This window comes from Bombus affinis, chromosome 16 (genome assembly GCF_024516045.1).
Source record: "Bombus affinis isolate iyBomAffi1 chromosome 16, iyBomAffi1.2, whole genome shotgun sequence".
In the NCBI taxonomy this organism is placed as follows: Eukaryota; Metazoa; Arthropoda; class Insecta; order Hymenoptera; family Apidae; genus Bombus; species Bombus affinis.
The window spans coordinates 1893432-1905818 of record NC_066359.1 but is presented as its reverse complement, the minus strand read 5'-3'; the positions used below and the strand labels follow the sequence as shown (position 1 = coordinate 1905818).

Here is a 12387-nt window from a genome sequence, read left to right as displayed (position 1 = left end):
AAATTAAATTTATCGTGCACAGTAGTTACTTCGTCCAAAAATTGTATTATTGGACATTATGAACAAATTAAATGGGTAAACGAAAAACCAATTAAACTGGTAAACGAAAAACGAATTAAAACGACGGGCTAATGGGCTGGTATTGGATCTAAAAAAAAATGGAAAAAACGAAATGAGAGAAAAAAACGCCGCAGTTTTAATAATTCCGACGCCATCAATCCAAACCGCAAATTAAATCCTCCGTTTATGACTGCTTCCCGTCAAAAATATTCGAGCTAGAGGAAATGTACATGGTTGATATCGCGGAGGAAGATAATAAATAAATTAGCGTTTACGTTGTGTTATCTTATGTGTATTAACGTCATATATCTTATGTTTTTTATAAAAAAAAAAGTATTCATTTCATATTTTTAGTTTGTCACTACATGGCCGACACGTCGTTCTCTCACATATCGTCACTCTTCGATTATCGCCAACGTTAGATATTACTATATAATATATTACAATACACAATATAATATAATATAGAATATAATATGACATATATTATATTGTATAGTATAATATATGTAATATACAATACCGTAAAGTATACATTGTATATATAATAATACGTATTGTATGTATACTATAAAATATAATATTTATTACAATGTCATCTATCAGCTATCGCCAACGTTAGAGATATTACTATATAATATACTGTACTGTATAATATAACAATGTACAATATAATATTTATTGCAATGTCATCTATCAACTGGTCGTCAACGTTAGAGATATTACTTTATAATATATTACACAATACAATATAATATATATTATATTATATTGCATAGTATAATATATGTAATATACAATATATATTATATCGTACAGTACACATACTATATAGTAGTATGTATAGTATGTATACTATACTACATAGTGTATACATACTATATAGCATAGTATGTATACTATACATACTACTATATTTATACAATAATATTTATACAATTGCGTACAGTACACATACTATATAGTATATGTATACTATATACTATATTTATACAATAATATTTATACAATTGCGTACAGTACACATACTATATACTATATAGTAGTATGTATAGTATACATACTATACTATATAGTATGTGTACTGTACTATGCATACTATACTATAGTATAGTATGTATACTATACATACTACTATATAGTATATAGTATGTGTACTGTACGCAATTGTATAAATATTATTGTATAAATATAGTATATAGTATACATATACTATATAGTATGTGTACTGTACGCAATTGTATAAATATTATTGTATAAATATAGTAGTATGTATAGTATACATACTATGCTATATAGTATGTATACACTATGTAGTATAGTATACATACTATACATACTACTATATAGTATGTGTACTGTACGATATAATATATATTGTATATTACATATGTGTACTGTACTATGCATACTATACTATAGTATAGTATGTATACTATACATACTACTATATAGTATATAGTATGTGTACTGTACGCAATTGCAATATCACTATTGCAATATCAATACTCGTGTACTATTACGTATGGAATATCGTGTACTATTGCAATATCATCTATCAGCTATCGCCAACGTTAGAGATATTGCTATATAATATATTATGCAATATAATATGTACTATATACATATAATTTAATAACATACAATATAATATAATATACAATATATATTATATTGTATGATATACATGGTATATATAGTAGTATATATTGTATATATATCATACAAAATAATATATACTGCACAGCGTAGTATATCATATATACTATATAATATAATATATACTGTACAGTATAGTATATATACTATACAATATAACATATACTGCACAGTATAGTATATATACTATACAATATAACATATACTGCACAGTATAGTATATATACTATGTAATATAATATTTATTGTATAGTATATTATATGTAATAGAAGAACTTTATATATAATATCTCTTTATAGAGATACAACTGTTTAATTCTACTTTATTCCATACCTGTGAGAACAATTGTACAATAGGAGCATCAAAGGTACCTGGAGAGAGATTTAACATGTAGTAATTGGAACGAATGGAGGGAATTTCAAGACGAAATCTGAGGCGTCGAATATTCGAGAAGAAAAAAATAAAAGTAAAACATATATCCAGTGAAATGACAGCAGCAAACTGCTTGACCAGACCTTTCAGTGGACCAACTTTATTAAAAAATCCGAGAAAATGTATGAACGCGATAGATCAATGAAAACAGCAAAATGGAGATAAATGATGACAAAATTTTCCTTTTCAAATGCAAATTAAAAGATCAGATGGTGAATTTACATTGCTCTAAAAAAATAAAACACGTTAGAAGCAAAAGTGCAGCAGTTGTCACATAATATAACATTGTCACGAGTGTCATCCACTTAATTAATGTCGCGAATTATATTTTCCAATTGTCACAAAAAAAAAATTGTAAAGAGAAGATCAATTGAAAAATCACAGAACAGATACACAATACTTTCCAATGAATAATTGGAAAAACAGAAAAAAAAGAAAAAACGACACAGCGGTGGAAGTATAATAATGACGAACTGCATGAAACTGTGAACTAAATTTCACCGAACACGGCAGTTTCCGATTGAATCATCGGAAAATAAACAGACGGGCCTGGCATAAATTACGCGAAACGCTTTTCCATGAATTTAATGGCTGCGTGTCGTATTAACGAGAGGAACGTTAGTTTGCTTCTGTCGTTCACCTTGCCAAGTTGTTATTTCCACGACGTATTAACGCGCCGCAATTTGAAGGCTGCCGCAATAAACCGCGATCTCGTTTTTCGTGTGCTTCGTTTTTCCCTTTTCACGAATTTTTCTCTCTGTCTTTTTTTTTCTCGGCGTCATGATCCGGCTTGAAACGAAAACCGGAAAAATCATTGCAACCACGATGAACAGGAACGCGGTGAATAAAGAGACAGACAGATTGGTAGAATCGTTATTTGCTTGGTCGACGAGGATCTGCAGTGTCAACGATATTGTTAGATTAAGTTTTATCGTTCAGTTGAAATGTTATCTTTGATAATATTCGTCTGGTACGAAAGTTACGTTCAATCGATCAATTTAGATTGTAATATGATACAATAGAATACGCAACGTAATACACCGACGGAAACATCTTTTCTCTGTGAAAAGAGACGCGTTTGACAAAATTTGAAGAATTTGTGAATGAAGAAAATTTGAGGAAGATTTGAGGAAATTTGAAGAAATTTTGTAGAATAATATCAAGCAGATGTGGAGAAACTATAGAAAGAAAGATGTTGCGTCTATCCTGAATTGTATTAAACATATTATAATTATGAAAACTAAATAATTGAAATACAATGTAAATTTTGTAGAATATTTCTAATATCAAGCAGATAACGCGAAGAAACTTTAGAAAGAAAGATGAACTGTATTAAACATATTATAATTATGAAAACTAAATAATTGAAATACAATGTAAATTTTGTAGAATATTTCTAATATCAAGCAGATAACGCGAAGAAATTTTAGAAAGAAAGATGAACTGTATTAAACATATTATAATTATGAAAACTAAATAATTGAAATACAATGTAAATTTTGTAGAATATTTCTAATATCAAGCAGATAACGTGAAGAAACTTTAGAAAGAAAGATGAACTGTATTAAACATATTATAATTATGAAAACTAAATAATTGAAATACAATGTAAATTTTGTAGAATATTTCTAATATCAAGCAGATAACGTGAAGAAATTTTAGAAAGAAAGATGTTGCGTTTATCCTAAACTATATTAAAAATATTATAATTATGAAAACTAAATAATTAAAATATAATGTAAGCAAATGATTCGGTTCAAAGATAATAATTACTGCCTCTATTTTATTCATTAATTCGTTAAACTAATTTGTACGATTCGTTAAAATTGAAACAGCGTTACTACAAATCGATTAAAGCGTTCTAATGTGCTGGAACGTTGGTGCAAGTGGAAATGTTTGGCGAAACAGCGACAGTAAAAGCGGCAACGTTAAATCTAACAAGGTTGTAATTCTCGTCCCATAAATTTCGCCGCGTCTTCGCTCTGAATTTCGAATGGTTCGGTTATTTCCATGGCTAACTGCGTTTCGTTCCTGTCTGCGTTATCTAACGTCGTCCATAAACCGTTAAACTTTCCTGTTGTTCCCCTTTTTTTTGGTTTTCGTTAATCGTCGAACCTGTTAGTTGCCGGTGAAATATCAGATTACTTTTTAACGGAGAATTATTTTTCCTCGTGGACGTTCTTGAGAATGTTAAGTGCAAAGCTTGCTCGTCTAACTTCGTGTTACATAATATTATTAAAATTTTAGAAAAGCATTAAACGTCCAGATAATGGAATTTTCTAGTAATAGAAAAATACATAAATCTTTCGATATTTACGTTTCGTATATTTGCTGAAATAGATTTCAATGTGTCACAAATAAATTACGTTGAAATTAAAAAATATTGCTCGTCGTAACAGGTCTCAGAGATTCTATTTTTTCAATCTCGAATTTGCATGAATATCCGCGGCCTGATTACGATTATTTCCACAGTGAAATAATTCTTTGCTCAAGTTGCATCTGCTCGTTTAATTTAATTATTAAAATTAATTATTCTGCTGTGTAAAAATACAAATTTTAAATGAACACGCACTGTTTACCGGCCGATGTTAAAGTCAAAATACACGTGGAAACTGCGGAAAATCGCTAACAGCGACGGCTTAATTATGCATGGAAAAGAGCAATTCCGCCCGATATTCTACGCCATAGGAGACAAGATCACATTCTTGTGCCACTCGACTGCGCCCTCCAGCTCCATCTGATGGCGTTCCTCGCTTATTAGACCCACAGGGTGTAAAGAATCCTATCGTTCCTCCAATTTCGCTGAGTTCGCCTTCGTTTTCCTAGTGATGAACACATCTAAGTGAGAAACTTTTTCGGCAGAAAGAACTTAATCAACCGGCGAGATAAACTTTTTCTTATTTAACTAGTTTTTATTTAAGGAGCTCGTCGCACTCGGCTCGTCTGGTTGGCAAACTATGGATCAGATGGGAAATGATTTTCCATTTGTATCTTCCATGTACACTTCCTCTCATTAGTTTATTTTATTATAGCCGCTATTAGGCCATTTCTCAGCTTTCGTACATTAGATTGCTACATGTGAAATATCGTCTTTTTTTTAAGTTTGTTTGTTAAGTACGAGGAAATTTACTACGAATCGGTACATTCGATGTTCAGAAGATTTTTCACAGCAACGTGAAACTTGGTTACCGCCACGTTCACGCACGATTGGAATATTCGTGCGATTTCCTTGCGCGAACTTCAACTTGGAAGAAGCGCGACGAAGCTTTCTGGAAAGGTAAAATTAGCATTTGGGAAAGATTAAAGACCTAATCCACTTGAGCAGTTTCTTCACGCGTAAATTGTCTTCAAGAGATTTATAAACGTTAGGGATCGTAGCAGCTCGGTTTTAAGACTCTCGAATTTTAAAATCCAGTCCTGCGGGTTTAGAATAACGAAACAAAGTAGTCTCTGAAACAGTTTGAAAAGTTGAATGATTTGACGAATTTAATTTTAACGACATTTAATATGCATCGACGTAAGAAACGTAGAACGCAACGATTAACCCAAATGATCAAAAGCAAATAGTCAGTCGATTAGAGTTTTGCGTTTATCTAAAGTTACAATCCAACATATCTGTACATAGAAAAAGTGCAACACATTTACAGAAATTTCAATAATATACTAAATTGCAGTAATTATATATTGTTCCCGAAAATTGTTTAATCATCAAAAGTGCAAAATGAATTTGATAAGAAAATTAATCACTAAAAATCTGAGTCCGTATCGTAAAATTGTTCATAGCGTGCATGGAACTGAATAACAACATGATATGATATGAAATGATAAAATGAATGCCAAAATTAATCGAAATAGATAGTGGATAGAAAAGAAATTAATTTTACTATCGAAACAAAAGTTGACAATTATTGTTATAATAACTCGTACGAAATGATAATTCTTAAAATTCTCAGAATAATTTTTTAGCGATTGTTTAGATAGTCCCAATACCTATGGACGATGACGTATTGGTTTGCAACTAAGTGATTGCGAATTTTGTCATTAGGTTAGATTAGGTTAGGTTAGGTTAGATTAGGTTAGGTTAGATTAGGTTAGGTTAGGTTAGGTTAGGTTAGGTTAGGTTAGGTTAGGTTAGGTTATCGAAACAAAAGTTGACAATTATTGTTATAATAATTCGTACGAAATGATAATTCTTAAAATTCTCAGAATAATTTCTTAACGATTGTTTAGATAGTCCCAATACCTATGGACGATGACGTATTGGGTTGGCAACTAAGTGATTGCGAATTTTGTCATTAGGTTAGGTTATGTTAGATTAGGTTATGTTATGTTAGGTTAGATTAGATGAGGTAATGTTAGGTTAGGTTAGGTTGGGGTTAGAAGCAACTAGCAAACTCTAAAGAGTCACTTGATTATCGGAAGGTTGGAAAATTTCGCGTTTCGATAGCCTTTTGCTTTTCATGGAAATGTATTTCGCGAAATATGTACTCGAACGTTAGCGCTTTTACGTACTCTGTTTTACTAGAAATAATGCAAAGCTTTCGGCTTGCTGAATTAATTCACTTAAAATGAAAACTTGCGTAAAAGGGTATAGGGTTGGCTGGGCACTTAAAACTTTCAAATAAATTGCGGAAGTTTCACCGTTTTATTTTAATTCCAATTTTAAAGTGCATTTCATACGCGCCTGCCTATTTCAAATTCTCTTGCACACACTTCGAATAATACGATCGATATTTTTATACATTCAATTACGTTTCGATTAGCCCTTTTTAAACTTATTTTGGCCATCTAGTTACTAAAAAATAATAAAATATCATCCGTCGTGGTCCAACAGATACTATCAATTTCTTTGGAACAAGAAATTAATTGTTCTACGTATACCAAATGTAAATGAATATTTTACAGTAATCCTACAATTCTATAATGGTAGAAAATTTCTGAAAAGAAATTCTTGATTTATTCAATGGGTGTAGAACAGTTTCAGAAGAAGATAGACAAGAAAGATGGGCTCGGCCCATCAAATTCCATCGACTTCCTTGAAACAACACACAATGGCTGAAGCTCGGAGATATCGAGTGGCAACGACCTAATGGCTTAATGCCGCCACGATTATTAGTTAAGGGTTAATTATGACAAACGCGTGCTCGCTCTCTTAAGTCCGATTTGAAGGCTAATTAGCGCAGAGTGCTCTTGCAATCGAATTTGTGGCGGGCCTGGAAAATTGTTTCAAAGGTCTGAAGCTGCGTTCCAACCAGCTATGACACACTTTCCCAAGTCAAAAACCAATCGAACGTTGGTTCAACTCTGTATGGCGTTGAATACTTTGAAAGGGAAATAAGAAAAAGGATAACGAGGCCCATTTGCGAATCCAGGCGTTTCTCAAATCCTCCATTTCCATTTCCATGGCTCGTAATCGGATTCACGTATTTTTTTTCTGCTTCGTAGTATCAAATAAAGCAGACAGTTGTTTCAACGTTGATTACAAATTAATACAACGAACAGTATAAATGAATTAGTGATGACAGCTTTTGTATAAATAATTTTCCTTGTGAGCCCTAAACTCTATTTTCGTGTGTTCGTACTTTCGTTTCGAACTATTAGTAACCTCGATGATGTTCGTATTTATGTTCGTTTCGACGAGTGTGAAATAATTTTCAAACGAAATATCAGTTTTTCGGATTTCTTTTTGAAGAATTTTATTTTATTTTTATTCGGCTGATCGGAAATTTAGTTTAACAAGAAGAAGAGCCACAGTTTGCCACTGCCTGCAATGTACATAACGATATATCCCAATCTCTAATTAATATGGATTAATATGTATTTTATGTGGGAATTCATTTCGCAAAGTCAACAACCCACGATGGTCCATCGTAACAAAAGCTTTCACAGGAATTCGAAACAATGGCGTATACTATCTTCATTCTAAATACAGAAATTCTTTTTTCTTACTGCAGACGTAAGACTGGGTAAATCGACTTATTCCATTCTTCTTTTCAATTTATGAAACGTAAGACTCTTTCCTCGGTATTTGCCCCTTAAATAGGAGCTTTTAGTTTTTACCAAAGGCGATTCAATCTCGTTCCTTTTCCTCGTTCTTTCGCGGGCGAAAAAATGAAATTCTTTTAATCTTGCGAAGGAAGCGTAACACGTTTTGGTTAGAACAATGTTTGATCGATCGTTTAAGGAAATTTCGTATGGTCGATACGAGAGAATTTTCCAATATTCAGTAGGTTTAATATTGAAAACCGTGTCAAGCATTCGACAGTTGAAGAAAGAATCGTGATCAAGATGAAAGAGGCAGCGTTTCATTTTACCTAGAAATATATACCGTTAGACTTTCCGTCTTTGCTATCTAAATGAGGAACAGTATCACAGCCAGATAACCAGAATGAGAAGAGAAATTTACTTTTACATACAGAAAGCTAGGTAGCAAGAAAGCCGACTAAAAATATTATTTTTACTATGAAAAGGAAAAGCAGATAAATTAGAAATTAATAATTACATTATATAACAACGAGTAATTACATTCGTTGCAATGTTTTCTAATTACAAAAATTACAAAATCCCAATTACAACAACGTTACAAATTCTTCGATATTTCATATCGTGAAATTGTCGAATATTTCTTTCAAATTTTTCTTCCGAGATTTACATTCTTCCAAACAAAGTAATTTTTGTTTTTTTAATTATAAAACTCGACCAATGACCTTGACTAAGTCGCTAATTCTATAAATCATAGCGATCAACGTTATTGCAAAGAATTAAGTTAAAAAAAGAAATCTCCTACAACATGGAACACCAATCAACCATGATTTATATTCACGGAAAAGGGAAAAATTCGATTACGTTTCTCGTGGCAGAGTGAAAAACGCTGATCGTCTGTCATCCTTCTTTTCAGTGGAAATTCTTTCATAGAAAATTCTATTAAAGTAGAAACGCCGTTGCTGCAGTCGGCGCTCGAAACAGCAGCGAAGCTTGATTTTCCAAAATCCGGTTACGGTTTGTAAGAGGCTGTAATCAACCGGGTATTTTATTATCACAGACGAAGAGAAAGGATTTACAATTAATACGAAACACCTAACGAACCGAGATTTTTCAACATTTTCTCGAGCAAACAAAATCTCGTATTACGGTCAGCTTTACAAACAACAGTAATTTGTGCCCTTAGGCATGTACATAGTCTCTGATTTATTCTTTCAAACGGAAAGAAAAAAGACTCAGATACGTATTGTCGAGAGATTTAAGTAAAATTGAAAGAATTTGCATATCAAACATTTTTTTAAAATAATTCAACTGTACCATTTATGACCATTGTTCGTAAAAGTCGTATAAAACTGACTATTCTTGAAAGTGGCGTCGTTCTAACAGATCTCTACAATATAAGCCACGATAAATCAGAGACACGTGTTAAATTTCCACATCCTCATATTTCAATATTCCATACTGTACATTTAAATAGCCCAACATCTATCATCCCGTCACTCTATGTTTCTCAAAATATGGTAAACGGTTCTCCTGGAGTCCACGAAACGCGATCAGATATTTCTGATCAAAAAAGCATCCAAATTGAGCCTTAAACAAAATACGCAGAATTAACAATAAATGAAATTAGAGGTCAACAACTGACTCCCTTGGATCTTGGCGCGTGCGTGGAGTCGCATAAAACGCCACCCAAATCAAAGGGTAAACAAAAGAAGCTGACAATGAATGTTGAATCAGCCCAAAACGACTGATAACGTTGACCATCTTGAAAATTGAACGTATTTTCGGCGAAAATACTGGGAACCGCGATAGAGCGAGACCCATTTCGCCATAGAATGTTCAGTTTTTGTCAAATGTATGGTTTTAGGTCGATTCTACCTGACAGTCTTATCCAAGTGATCCGCGCTGTTGAAAATTTCCTGATCCACGAAAGAGTATATTCTATGAATCATGAAAACGTTGTATGAAAACGCGAGTGAACATGTGAACCATTAACGCGTGCACGGAATCCCATAGATACACGCGGCGCCTAAAAGCGAGCACCAGCTGCAAAATGGGTGGATGGGCGTTTGATCGTCCCAATTAACAAGGCGCTACGCAACCTGAACGAAAAAGAAAAAACGCTAATAAAGCATTAACCCAGATAACCACGCAATCTGGCATCTTGCTGGAAAGAGAAGAAGCGACGAAACTCGTTCTCATAGGGATCCTCACCCGGTCCAGTCTAAGAACCAGTCGCTTGCTGCGGGACTTAAATCCAACCGCGAGCCTGATCACCGGTCCTCTCATCCCCCTAGTGTCACGTCTTCTCCGGGGGTGTGTCTCCGTGAAAATTCACCATATTTACTACGACAAGTATCACCACCCCCTACCAACCACCACCACTTTCACAACCACTACCACTTTTCTTGCCACCACTACCGGTCTTCACCACCGCCACCACGTTTCTCACTGGTCAATGAAACTTTTGTCTCCGTGTGTCATCTGTATAACATGTACATATGTGTGTGTGCATATATATATATTTATACGAGCCGTCCGCAGGTCAAAGTGGTTAACTCCTCTTTCTCAAACTTTTTACATTTTAACGGCAAATCACTGGTGCGTGAACGATGCTTATCTCATATAATTCCGTTTGTTTCCTCGCGGAGTTAACCGATTTCGTAACTAAACGGCTCATATATATATATGTATATATTTACATGTATAATTGATTATACGATAACGCGAGAGATACGAACGTGTGGTAAGGTGAGTATGTAAATGCGAGGGTGTGTAAGAGGGTAAGGAGAAAGAAAATAGACACGAACAAGGATGCAGAGAGAGCGAGAGATCGCGATTCTGGCCTCCTGCGGTACTCTCGGCTCGGGGTGCGAGAGAGCACTGAGTTCCGAGTGGATGGAGCCCCTGATACTGAGGGTGCACAGGCCGAGAGAGAGAGAGAGAGAGAGGGCGAGAGAGAGAGAGATGGATGTTGGGACGACGGAAGCGTCCGCTCGGTGGAATCGACGCGCGCGCGTATTTCGAGCGTGTTCTCGGTGTTGTTTCGCGAGCGCGTTTTAGGGGTGGGAAAGTGGGGTTGGCAGAGGGATACCGATGGTTCGTCGAGTGGCACTCGGGGCCTCGAACCCGACGTCGTCCTGCGCCAGAAATTCTGACGCCTTCGGTTATAGCCGATCCGCTTTTGTTAAGGATACCGCGGCGTGAATACGTACGAGGGTGAAGGTGAGCGACGAGAGCGATTTTCGGGCTGCGTGCTTTCGCCGTTGCTCGTCGACTTGGTTTGCAGTGGCTCGTGGAAATATTTGAACAGTTAGCAGAGAAAATTTCTATGTACGTACGTAGTACGCGCGTTATATAAGACGTTCTACAATTTTATATAGAAACGCTTCACACACAGACATTGTTCGATGTGGTAAGAACATTTCTGTACGTCGATTTGTAGCTTCTTTAGGCGTTGAGTAAATTTCCGATATGTAGAACAAACGAAGTTGCAGGCGGGATGTGGAAGTGTTGGAGCAATTATCGGAGAAAATTTGCATGTGCGTTGTATGATTCAGTTGGATAGCAGAATTTCTGTACGTGGATTTTGAAGAAGGCCAAGCGGAAGCTATCAGACCAATCGACTTGATCTATCGCGCGTAGTTCCACATGCCAGCGGCGTTACTTCCGCCACTGACACGAGGGGATCATACTTTTTGCTCGGGTCTCTGATTGTCCCGAAAGAGGTGGAAACGGCGCCAAGTGAATTAGAATGGGGGCTCGCGGCTCGAAATATTCGTCTTAGCTCGGTCGACGTGAAAAATTAACGGCACGTAAGATACCAGCGCACGAGAGATATTTTTCAGCGGAACAGGCATCTGGAACGTCTTATTATTAGACTGTAGGCTGTGGGGTCAACGTTCACGACGACCACGATTCATCGAGCAAAAATGAAGAATTAATCAAGTTTCCGGGCCAAGTCGCGATCTCGGTCCTCCTGTTTCGCTGTAATTCCACTAACATTATTAGCTAACTTTCGCAACTCGGGACGCTCAACGCTGCGTCTAATACCAGGCTTTCCAGGCTTCCAGGCCGCATCCAATAAAAAGAGATTTTCTCACGTTTCGCCAACAGTTAGCTTCATCGTCAGTCGAAGGAACGCACCGATCTTGCCCTGAAACTGTGTTAGACACAGAATCGTCCTCGGCGTTTTTATATGCAACTAACTAATTCTTCTAACTAATTAAAAGATCTATACGCTCTGTAGCTGT

At 35.2% G+C, this 12387-nt stretch overlaps 2 protein-coding genes across 6 annotated transcripts in view; one reads left to right on the top strand and one right to left on the bottom strand.

Annotated features, from left to right (window-relative positions):
* LOC126925240 (uncharacterized) overlaps positions 1–11057 on the bottom strand; it is a 79444-nt gene extending 68387 nt beyond the window's left edge. The window contains exons 1-2 of one of the 5 annotated variants that reach the window (XM_050740592.1): positions 10876–11057; positions 10349–10618 (exon numbers count right to left, since the gene is read on the bottom strand). The gene's annotated coding sequence lies outside the window, so the exon portion shown is untranslated. Of the gene's footprint in view, positions 1–10348; positions 10619–10836 lie in introns of all 5 variants that reach the window. The other 4 variants (XM_050740589.1, XM_050740588.1, XM_050740591.1 and 1 more) reach the window with 4 other exon arrangements.
* The window catches only part of LOC126925219 (midasin), a 138027-nt gene that overhangs the window by 79540 nt on the left and 46100 nt on the right, over positions 1–12387 (top strand). The gene's annotated exons all lie outside the window — the stretch shown is intronic.